The 12,100-nt window shown below is 38.5% G+C and overlaps 1 long non-coding RNA gene across 3 annotated transcripts in view; it reads left to right on the top strand.

Annotated features, from left to right (window-relative positions):
- LOC147371199 (uncharacterized) overlaps positions 1-12,100 on the top strand; it is a 228,230-nt gene that overhangs the window by 83,853 nt on the left and 132,277 nt on the right. The window contains exon 3 of one of the 3 annotated variants that reach the window (XR_015165971.1): positions 10,512-10,989. The exons of the other annotated variants lie outside the window; for them this stretch is intronic. This is a non-coding gene — a long non-coding RNA (uncharacterized LOC147371199). Of the gene's footprint in view, positions 1-10,511; positions 10,990-12,100 lie in introns of those variants that run through there. 3 annotated transcript variants of the gene reach the window in all.

Genomic DNA, 12,100 nt, shown 5'->3' with positions numbered 1-12,100 from the left:
GAGAAAATCAAAAAGGATACTGTTTCATTGAAGATGGGGAGAAAAATATTTTGTGATAGAACTGTTGATTCTGTTGAATTCTGGAATGCAGTTGAGAAATCAAGTAAAATGAATCAAAAGAAATGATCTTTGGATTTCATATGGAGTAATTGGTGCTGATGGTAACTACAGTTCAGAAGAATATTAAAGGGGAACCCAAGTAGCTGACATTGAGGAGCAAAACTACAGGGGTACAAGAGGTCATGGAAAGATGCATTTGAATTGGAGATACTTTATGCACCAGTTACCTTGCTTTTGGCTGTAAGTGGCAGATATTCCAATTCAAATTGGCTTAAACTCTAAAAGCAAAAATTGGAATGATTCATGTAACTAAAAACATCCAGAATTAAGGATTCCAACTGTATTTTTCTGCATCTCTCAGTTCTACAGTTCTTGACATTTTTCTTTATGCTCAGTTTTAGCTTTTATTATAATAGCAAAATATCAGTAGTTCTGGCTTTCATGTCTTTAGAGCATGCAGACCAGAGTGACAGGACACAGAAGTCCTGCCGTTCACTCTGATTGGATCAGCATAATCAATCACAATGTGCAGGGAAATTTCTAAATGGCCAGAGTCAGAGTTCCTGCCTCTTTCCAAATCAATAGCTGTGTATAGAGGAAGAACATTAGTGGAGTTGCTTCCACCTTGAAGCTGAAGGTGAGGATCAGTCTCATCCAGCAGTTGGCTGATGGACAGTGGAGGGGGGGAAGGAAAGGTCAAGTTCATAACCCAGCACATTGTCTTTGTGCCAGGAAAGAAGCCAGAGGAGATCAATAACAGAGTGAGAGGAGGGGTAATTTCACTTTGAGTGAGTAGGAGGGGGGCTCCAGAGCTAGCCTTGGAGAGGAGGGTCACTTTCTCCACTGAGAGGGAAAAAGGAAGAGTGTGGCTGGGGCATAAAGCAGCTGGCTGCCTGTGGGAGGAAGGAGGAGATCCCACATAACGTCTTCTATTTTCCCAGAAAAGTGAGAGACAAGATCATCAGTTGATGGAGAAGGATGCAGAGGCAGAGGAATGTCAATACAAGAGGGGAGGCGTCAAATGATCACTTTGGAAGGTGTGAAAGTGAAGTGTGGGGGCTCACGGGCTCTACAGAGGGAGTGAAGGACTGAGAACCACTAGCATATTCCTACATCTGTGTTGAAAGCTTACAGTTCTCCTAGACGCTCGTTGACAAACTTGAAGTGATCGGGACGACCTCTCCCCACTCCCAATTTCTAGAGATGATTTTTCTTAAGAATTAAAAAGCATTTATCCTTTTCCTCCCATTTACTGTCACTCCTCTGGTGTAAACCATCATCTTTGCACAGGGGTTTACGGGGGCAGCCCCAGAAGAAATCTCCGGATCTTTAGATGCTGCCTTCCCTGATCCAGTCACGCTGCTGTCTGAATCATCATCCTTGAATACAGCTTCTGTCACAGTGTTTCCTTGTTCCCTGCATCTGTCTGCCTTTAGGTGATGTCTTTCTTGTATTTTTTCCCCTTCACTTTCCAGTATAGAAATTTCTCGTCCTGTCAATCTAGTCTTCTCCTTTGCCCAGGAACTTAATGTCAATTCCTTTCCGCTATTCTGTGTTTACATGGTTCCCATGCTAGAAAGTGCAAACCTGGCCTTTTCACTACATCAAATCAAACCCATCCTTTAGGATTCTGCTGTGGAACTTCCTGGCATGATGGAAATGTTCTGTAGCTATATAGCCACACGTTGTGAGTGAGGAACTTATATTTAAATTTTATTTTTACTTATATGTAAATTTAAATGTAAATAGTCAAGTATGTGGACACACAGCTTTAGGCCCTATGCCTTATCCCATTACTGCCTTGAAGCCGCTGAACCAGTTCAACCTTGACAGACATTCCCCCATATGGGAAGTCCTGTAGCTGTGGATGATCTATACAGCACAGCTGTACATTTAGTTCTAGATTTTCCTGCTTTCAAGTTTTCACACTTGTTTCTCCCTTTGTCTTATTTTTCTCTTTTACCTGCAACACAGCTCACAGCATAGCCTTCAATACATACTTGACCAAAGTTCTGAATTATTTATGTGTAAGAGGATGCTTCTTTCTTAGTAAAACAAGATAGAAAACGAAAGGTAAAAATGGATGATCACTCTGCTAGGACTTTCTTCTGGCAGGAAGGGAATTCAAAATGGCTTCTTCTCGAGTTCCTTTCTCTCCCTTGGATGGCGCCTACTTTCCTTCCTGCCTGGAGAAATGAAAGCATCATGTTGCTGTATACTTTGCAAAGTAGTTTTCTGATATATGGTACAATAGCAGTTTATCACTATTAAGAGAGTAGTATTTTAACTGCTACTCTGTGGTTTATGATATATTGTTAGTTTTACTAAGGAATTACTCGTGTATAACCATTTTCCTTGAAGTTGTGGGACCATCCAGTTTCCACAGTTTACCAGTCTAATTTTTCCTATAGCAATGAAACATAAAAGTCTCTTAATTTGAGGACATTGGACTGTTTGAGTAGGAGTAAACAGAGACCATCTGTAGGGAGGTTAAATAGATTACTCAGTACTTCCCTACCTCCCTTCTCCTGCAGGGTTATTCAAATTCACTCACATAATCCATGGATTTTTCTGTGGTGATTAGCCCACAGGCATTTAGTTGACAGACATGTAGCTTTCTCCTTTTCCCTCCAATGGGAAGAGGGCCTTCACTTATGCAAATGGTGGCAGTCATGCTGGGGACCCACAGGATAGTGCCTGACACAATCCTATCGACAGAGATATAAATCCCTCCACTTGCCAGCCTTCCCTATTCATGAAGTTGCTTGCGGTCAGTATGTTTATTTTAATGTTAACACTAGCAAAAAGTATGCAAAATGTGAATGCCCAGCTTTTCAAAGGGGAGGAGTAAAAGCCCAGGGCAGACAGACAGGTGAATTTGGTTTTGCTTTCTAGACAATGAAAGCCTAGGAACCAAATCAACTTGCCAATCCATTTTCTTGAAGAATAAAAATAGTCATTTCTGTTTGCTCCTGCTAGATCAGGCAACTTGATTTTCTAACACCATTTTTAAAAACTTAGATTTAAACTTTTAAACTTGGATATAAGCTATATGAGCTCAAATACTCACTGTGACTAGCCCATATCAGTCTTGCTCTTAAGAATAAGATTTTTTTTTTAAGACAGTAACTTAGTTTTAAGCTTTTATTTATTTATTTATTGGCAATGCCACGTGGCATGTAGAACCCTAATTTCTCAACCAGGGATTGAATCTGTTTCTCTTGCAGTGGAGGTGCCACATTCCAATCCCCTGGACTGCAGGGAACTCAAGAATAAGATTTTTGACTTTCTCATTTGCCTTTTCATGGATACTTCCTTATTTCTATCTCTCTCATACACACACGCACACTCTATCAAGTAAATAATGGAATACACCATATGCCATATAGTAGCATTTGTGTAATGATAGCTAACGGGGTTAAATTCTGTTATTTCTAGTGACTAACCCTACTCGGCTGTGTTTGGATACCTCTGTATGATTTAAATGCTTTCACTTCTGTTACATCATGTAAATATGGGTGCAATGAAGCAATGATCACTCACTTAAATGCAAAACTTTTTTTTGTCTTTTGGGGAATAAAAAAAGATACTTGAAGAATACTAAAACAAAAAAATGTTTATTTAAATCCTGAAAAAAATAAGATGAAGGAGAAAACAGAGTAACAAAGAAAAAAAATGCTAAAAAGACAGTAGTTGAAGAGAAATCTGACATTTAAACTGAGGCCCCCACTGGTGCCCATGGCAACTCCTCTGACAACTTGGTTAAAAAAAAAAAAAGACAAAAAATCTATTCTCTTCTTTGCTTTCAAGGATAATCCTTGCTTTTTATTTTTTCTCCCTGGGAACCATGACAATTTTTTTTTTCTTTTTGGGGTCCATGCAGGAATTTCTTTTATTATAGACCCAATAAATAATGGAGGGTTAATGTCCTTTAGACAACTAGATGGGAAATTTGATCTTCCCAGAACACATTTTCATGCTTATATGTGATCTGAGTGCTGAGAAGCATAAGTGGGGTTGGTTGTTTTTATATTTAGGATTTATGCTATTTTACAATTCTCAAGTTGAATACAGTATTAAATACAATTCATGTAAGATGAGGAATGTATTTTAATTGTTCTGTTGAACCAGCGTGGGATAATCATTCTCTCTAAATTTGAATCAAGTTTCTATCTATTTTGTCATTTGGGTATCTGGAAATATTATTGCCCATGGCTAGATAAAAATAGTAAGTAAACATTAAAGCTATGACATTCACCCTTTCTTTCAAACGTAATTTCCAAATTGAGAGTCATTTTTCAAAAGTTCTATCACAGAATCTGGATGTAATTCTAATTTTAGAACTAATTTCTCATGAGTCTAAACACTGGGTGAGAACCACTGTTTTTAGGAAGAAGACACTGTTACTGCCTGACAGACCTTGCTGCTGTTTTATACATAATTTGCTCAAGATAGTTTTTCATTTTTTTTCTTAAAGTGGGGAATGAAAGGAATAGTTCCATTTCAACTGTCTTGTTTGCAAACCATAAGTCTGAATGCTAATATGTGCTTAAATATTTCTGTTGTTTTTGCTATTAAGATAAAAATGTTCATAAATAACAAAATTAGCATGGACTAAGAATACAGATGGACTTTTTTATGTTTCAGAGAAAAATTTCCAAGAAGGTGTCATGTCTTTAAGTGTTACTTAATATTCATAAGCTCCCATAATTTTGAAATAATTTCATGAAAAAATTAATAATCTTTTAACAGAAAGTTTACTGAGTACTTACTCAAAATGTGGTAATGTGCCAGGTAATGTGCCATTTGCATAAATTGTTTCTTATCCCCTTGACATTTCTATAAGGTAATATTTTATGCCCATCTTACAGGTGAAGAAAGATAATAAGAAACTTGTCCCATGTCACATAATTCGTATGCCACTGAGCTGGCATTCAAACCTAAGCCTATTTAAATCCAAATTCTAGTGCTGATATTTACCACTTCATGCAACATCTTGGAATCAGCAGCATAAATCTCATCTCTCTTCTTTGACAGATAAATTAAAGCAGACTGAAAATAGATTAAAAAGGAGGTTTCTTTCAAAAGTTCTTTTCCTCCACATTTTTTTCAGGGGGTGGGTAATAGGCTTAGAGTACTTTTATTTCTGCCAAAGAGTGAAATGGAAGTAATAGAAAGAAGAGGAGAGGGGAATCTAGAGCTCCGAGTTCATGCCTGAAGGACCTGCCTAAGCATGGAGTGAAAATGGCAGTTTTCTCCAGGAAAATGTCAGTGACTGAGTTGCTTCTTCATCTGTGATGTCAGTTGCACCCAACATTCTGTGGCAGAAATTTGAAAATTAGTCACAACCATGAAAACGAGGCTTTGAAAAGGGCTTCCCTCATGGCTCAGTCGGTAAAGAATCTGCCTGCAATAAAGGAGACCCAGGTTTGATTCCTGGGTTGGGAGGATGCCTTGGAGAAGGTCATGGCAACCCACTCCGGTATTCTTGCCTGAAAAATCCCATGGACAGAAGAGCCTGGTGGGCTATAGTCCTTGGGGTTGCAAGAGTCGGACACGACTTAGCAACTAAACCACCAACCATGAAAATGAGAGAAAGATGGAGTGTCATGACAGTTTGAGACCTGTAAACAGAACTAGTCTTAATGATTATAGATTTTTTTTTAATGTGTGTGTGCTCAGTCGCTCAGTCATGTCTGACTCTTTGTGACCCCATTGACACTACCAGGCTCCTCTGTCCAAGGAATTTTCCAGGCAAATATACTGGAGTGGGTAGCTATTTCCCTCTATCTTCCTGACCCAGGGATTGGACCGGCATCTCTTGTGACTCCTACTTTTTAGTGAAATTCCAGATGTTCAGGCTGGTTTTAGAAAAGGCAGAGGAACCAGAGATCAAATTGCCAACATCTGCTAGATCACTGAAAAAGCGAGAGAGTTCCAGAAAAACATCTATTTCTGCTTTATTGACTATGCCAAAGCCTTTGACTGTGTGGATCACAATAAACTGTGGAAAATTGTGAAAGAGATGGCAATACCAGACCACCTGACCTGCCTCCTGAGTAACCTATATGCAGGTCAGGAAGCAACAGTTAGAATTGGACATGGAACAACAGACTGGTTCCAAATAGGAAAAGGAGTACATCAAGGCTGTATATTGTCACCCTGTTTATTTAACTTATAGGCAGAGTACATCATGAGAAACACTGGGCTGGAAGCACAAGCTGGAATCAAGATTGCCGGGAGAAATATCAATAACCTCAGATATGCAGATGACACCACCCTTATGGCAGAAAGTGAAGAGGAACTCAAAAGCCTCTTGAGGAAAGTGAAAGAAGAGAGTGAAAAAGCTGGCTTAAAGCTCAACATTCAGAAAATGAAGATCATGGCATCTGGTCCCATCACTTCATGGGAAATAGATGGGGAAACAATGGGAACAGTGTCAGACTTTATTTTTTGGGGGCTCCAAAATCACTGCAGATGGTGACTGCAGCCATGAAATTAAAAGACGCTTACTCCTTGGAAGGAAAGTTATGACCAACCTAGATAGCATATTCAAAAGCAGAGACGTTACTTTGACAACAAAGGTCCATCTAGTCAAGGCTATGGTTTTTCCATTGGTCATGTATGGATGTGAGAGTTGGACTGTGAAGAAAGCTGAGTGCTGAAGAATTGATGCTTTTGAACTGTGGTGTTGGAGAAGACTCTTGAGAGTCCCTTGGACTGCAAGGAGATCCAACCAGTCCATTCTAAGGGAGATCATACCTGGGTGTTCATTGGAAGGACTGATGCTGAAGCTGAAACTCCAATACTTTGGCCACCTCATGCGAAAAGTTGACTCATTGGAAAAGACTCTGATGCTGGGAGGGATTGGGAGCAGGAGGAGAAGGGGACGACAGAGGATGAGATGGCATCACCGACTCGATGGACATGAGTCTGGGTAAACTCTGGGAGTTGGTGATGGACAGGGAGGCCTGGCATGCTGAGATTCATGTGGTTGTAAAGAGTCAGACATGACTGAGCAACTGAACTGAACTGAACTGAATTACGTATATAATTATTAGATAATCATGTGTATATACACACATATATATAATATAAAACACAATGAAAAACAGTTATATATATAAATATATATATACCTGTATGTATATTTATATAAATGTTTATATTTATATAAATGTTTAAGTAAGGGAAAGTTGCTCAGTCACGTCAGACTCTTTTGCGACCCCATGGACAATATACAGTTATGGAATTCTCCAGGCCAGAATATTGTAGTATTCTGGAGTATTCGAACCCATGTTTCCTGCATTGCAGACAGATTCTTTACCAACTAAGATGTTTATATTTATGTAAATGTTGCATTTTGAAACAGCCATAGAAACAGGCAGCTCAGCTCCTGGTTGACGGACAGCCTTGGCTTGGCCCTCTAAATTCCCCACTCCATTCCTGCTGAAACTGCATGTTCTCTAGGTGTTCTCAACTGATAAGTGGACGCTCTGCAGGTACTACAGCAGGTCTATTCCTCCAGGACATGTGATCCCTTTAAGTCATGGCTCAGTTCCCCATCAGCCTGGTGGAAACATTCTGAGGCTCCTCCTAACCAGTCCTCCTTCTGAAGACTGCCTGTCTGCTCTACCTCCTCTTCTTTGTCCATGATAGGTTCTTCCTCTGCTAAATCTCTTCAGCTTATAATTCCATCTTGACATCTGCTTCTCCAAGGACTTGCGCTGATATGTGCTCAAAGTAGTTTACCTGGAAGGCCAACCACTTATACTGAAGATGTGGTCATGTCTCAAAACACTACTCTCTCTACATGTTGTCAGTGTTAGCCTAATGACCTAAAGAATTATATATATTTTATAACTAAAGATGTATCAATGAATTTGAATACATCTTCATCAGTATCTGTCTTTAAATAATTGTCTGTCTATAAAATTGAATTTTGTGTAAATAATTTAAGATTTCTTAGATGAACATACAACAGAACTCTCAAAATTCTCTATAGACGATTTATATAGTCAAAGATGGCCATAATGGACAAAATACAAGTTCTGAAATTAGTTCTAGAATTATTTGAACAATCTACTGAGATGTTCTCCATTTAAACTTCAGAGTCAATATTCCTTTTTGCCCAAGCATCACCTAAGTGCCTTCCCTATTGGGAACCATATTTCTAATTAATCTAGTTTATATTCTTAACACTATCCTGTTAGTCCCAAGTGTAATTTTTCTGCTAAATTCCTTTTAAATGGTATCCTTAAATCTAATGACCCTTTTCTACACTTATTAGTTCTAAACTGTCACAACCTTTACAGCTAGCTAATTTTTCAACTAGTGTCTCTTCCTCTTGAAGGCTGAGGATAGAAAGACATAAATTTTCCCATCGTGAGAAATTGGTGGGTTAAATTGTACATCAGCCAAGATAAGGCAGTATGTACAATTCTATAGCTGTATGAGAGTTATACCAAAACCTGATGGGTACTAAAGAGTGGTGGTGTCTTTAAAGTTAACACTAACTGATAATTCTCACTGTGCTGTTTGCTGGTTTTATGACTTCAGGCAAGTTAATAATTCTTTAAGTCTTAGATTCTATTTGCAAATATCTACTGTTAATAGCATCTACTCAGAGTTGTGATAATGGTTGCATAATGACCATAGTGTATTTAAATAATTCTTATGCAGAGAAAGCCCTTAATACATATGTTATTATTATATGCTATAACTCATAATTTATAAAGATATAAATTAGGTTTTATCTGCTTCAGATTTTTAAAAATTGAAGTATAATTGATTTACAATGTTGTACTAATTTCTGCTGTTCAGCACAGTAGTTCAGTTCAGTTGGTCCGTTGTGTCTGACTCTGTGACACCATGGACTATAGCATGCCAGGCTTCCGTGTCCATCACCAACTCCTGGAGCTTACTCAAACTCATGTCCATTGAGTCCGTAATGCCATCTAACCATCTCATCCTCTGTCGTCCCCTTCTCCTCCTACCTTCAATCTTTCCCAGCATCACGGTCTTGTGCAATGATTCAGTTCTTCACATTAGGAGGCCCACGTATTAGAGTTTCAGCTTCAGCATCAGTCCTTCCAATGAACACCCAGGACTGATTTCCTTTAGGATTAAATGGTTGGATCTCCTTGCAGTTCAAGGGACTCTCAGGAATCTTCTCCAACACCACAGTTCAAAAACATCAATTTTTTGGTGCTCAGCTTTCTTTATAGTCCAACTCTCACATCCATATATGACTACTGGAAAACCCATAGCTTTAACTAGATGGACCTTTGTTGGCAAAATAATGTTTCTGCTTTTAAATATGCTGTCTAGGTTGATCATGCTTTTCTTCCAAGGAGTAAGCATCTTTTAATTTCATGGCTGCAGTCACCATCTGCAGTGATTTTGGAGCCCAAGAAAATAAAGTCTCTCACCATTTCCATTGTTTCCCCATCTATTTGCCATGAAGTGACAGGACTGGATGCCATGATCTTAGTTTTTTGAATGTTGAGTTTTAAGCCAACTTTTTCACTGTCTTCTTTCACCTTCATCAAGAGGCTCTTTAGTTATTCTTCACTTTCTGCCATAAGGGTGGTGTTATCTGCATATTTGTGGCTATTGATATTTATCCTGGCAATCTTGATTCCAGCTTGTGCTTCATCCAGCCTGGCATTTTGCATGATGTACTCTGCATATAAGTTAAATAAGCAGGATGACAATATACAGCCTTGACACACTCCTTTCCCAATTTGGAACCAGTCTGTTATTCCATATCCAGTTCTAACTGTTGCTTCTTGACCTGCTTATAGATTTCTCAGGAGGCAGGTAAGGTGGTCTGATATTCCCATCTCTTTCAGAATTTGCCACAGTTTGTTGTGATCCACAGTCAAAACTTTTCATAGTCAGTAAAGCAGGAATAGATGTTTTTCTGGAACTCTCTTGCCTTTTTTATGACCCAATGGATGTTGACAATTTGAGTTCTGGTTCCTCTGCCTTCTCTAAATCCAGCTTGAACATCTGGAAGTTCACATTTCTTGTATTGTTGAAGCCTGGCTTGGAGAATTTTGAGCATTACTTTGCTAGCGTGTGAGATGAGTGCAGTTGTGAGGTAGTTTGAACATTCTTTGGCATTGCCTTTCTTTGGGATTGAAATGAAAACTGACCTTTTCCAGTCCTGTGACTACTGCTGAGTTTTCCAGATTTGCTGGGAAATTGAGTGCAGCACTTTGACATCATCATCTTTTAGGATTTTAAATAACTCAACTGGAATTCCATCACCTCCACTAGCTTTGTTTGTAGTGATACTTCCTAAGGCCCATTTGACTTCACATTCCAGGATGTCTGGCTCTAGGTGAGTGATCCAACCATTGTGGTTATCTGGGTCATTATCTTTTTTTGTACCGTTCTCTGTATTCTTGCCACCTCTTCTTATTATCTCCTGCTTCTGTTAAGAGGAGCTGGATGATGGTGGAGTACAAGAACGTGTGCTCATCTTCTGTGAGAACTCCAAAACTGCAACTCGCTGCTGAACAACCATTGAACTGGAGAATGTTGGATCCCATCAAAAAAAGATACCCCATGTCCAAGGGCAAAGGAGAAGCCCCAGCAAGACAGTAGGAGGGGAAAATCACATTTAGAATCAAACCCCTTACCCGCCAGAGATGCTTAGAGAACTCAAACAAACTTTGTGTGTACCGGAAGCCAGAGAGCCCACAGAGACTGAGCACAGTGGTTCACTTATATGTATATATATATATAAATTCTTTTTTTATATTATTTTCATTATGGATTGGCACAGGATATTGGATATAGTTTCCTGTGCTATATAGTAGGACCTTGTTATTTATCCATTCTTTCTGATCCAGATTTCTTTCTTTGAATACCCTTAAATAATAACACAACTGCTATAAAATCAGTAAATTCAATAAACTAATTTGAAAATGTAAGTTTACCATGTTATTCCTTCAAGTTCTAGATTTACACTGAAGTTTTTCTTTTTTTGCTCTTGTTTATAAGTATATAAACCTGTAATGTATGTGCATTTAATTTATAAAATAGATTTCAACTATTTTAGTGAAAGAAGATGAACAAGTGCATTATAATATGGCAAACTGTTGGTCTGGAGGTTGTTCTACCGAAAAGTTAGGCTGAAGATGAGAAGGTACCTGGAATTCTCTAGTTCTCAAATCAACACATTGCAACTTTTTTTCAGTAATTATTCTCATAGTGGAATTTGAGACTACTTAGTACTGGGGAGCCTGGTGGGCTGCCGTCTCTGGGGTCGCACAGAGTCAGACACAACTGAAGCGACTTAGCAGCAGCAGCAGCAGCAGCAGTACCTCTCTTAAAATATTGAGAAATATAAGATTTGCCTCTCATTTGAATATTTTATGGCTTTTATAATGTACCTTTCCCCATTGCACTCAAATTTGGAGAGTTAAATGGTGACTAGAATTGATAATACTGTATTGTATAATTGAAATTTGCCAAGAGAGTAGAACTTATGTTCTCACCAAAAAATAGGAAACAAGTGAAGTGATGGATGTATCAAAGGTGGGAATCCTTTCACAGTGTATACATATATCAAAATCATGGACATTTTAAATATATTGAAATTTTGTCAATTATACCTCAAAAAATGCTGGAAAAAATTTGGAGAGCTAAGGTTCTAAATTTTCTCAAAGCAAATTCATTTTTAGATATCTGAAAAAAAAAAAACAAAAAAACACCCAGAAACCAGCTTGATTTTGCAAAGCTTCCTGTGCACAGTATTTATGCCATTTGAGGATATACTGGGCTGAATGGAACTTCCACTGATTTATTTATTGCACTTTGTGTAGGGGCTAATGATGTCTTTTTATTCCAGCCACAACAAAGGCATCCAAGTGCCTTCTCTTCCTTCAGCTTCCTTTCTGTTGGATAGCGAAGATGGGTGAAAAGAGGTTGAATTTTCAAGGGCAGTTTACAGCTTAGGTTCTCCCTTCCCATTTTGCTTTGAAGATCCCGTTTCTTTTGCATAGTCCTATTCTCATCTCAATTTTCC

Source organism: Bos grunniens, chromosome 6, assembly GCF_055505025.1.
Source record: "Bos grunniens cultivar Pamir isolate PY7600 chromosome 6, Bosgru_T2T1.0, whole genome shotgun sequence".
NCBI lineage: Eukaryota > Metazoa > Chordata > Mammalia > Artiodactyla > Bovidae > Bos > Bos grunniens.
The sequence above is the reverse complement of the archived record's forward strand: the minus strand, read 5'-3'. Positions and strand labels throughout refer to the sequence as shown.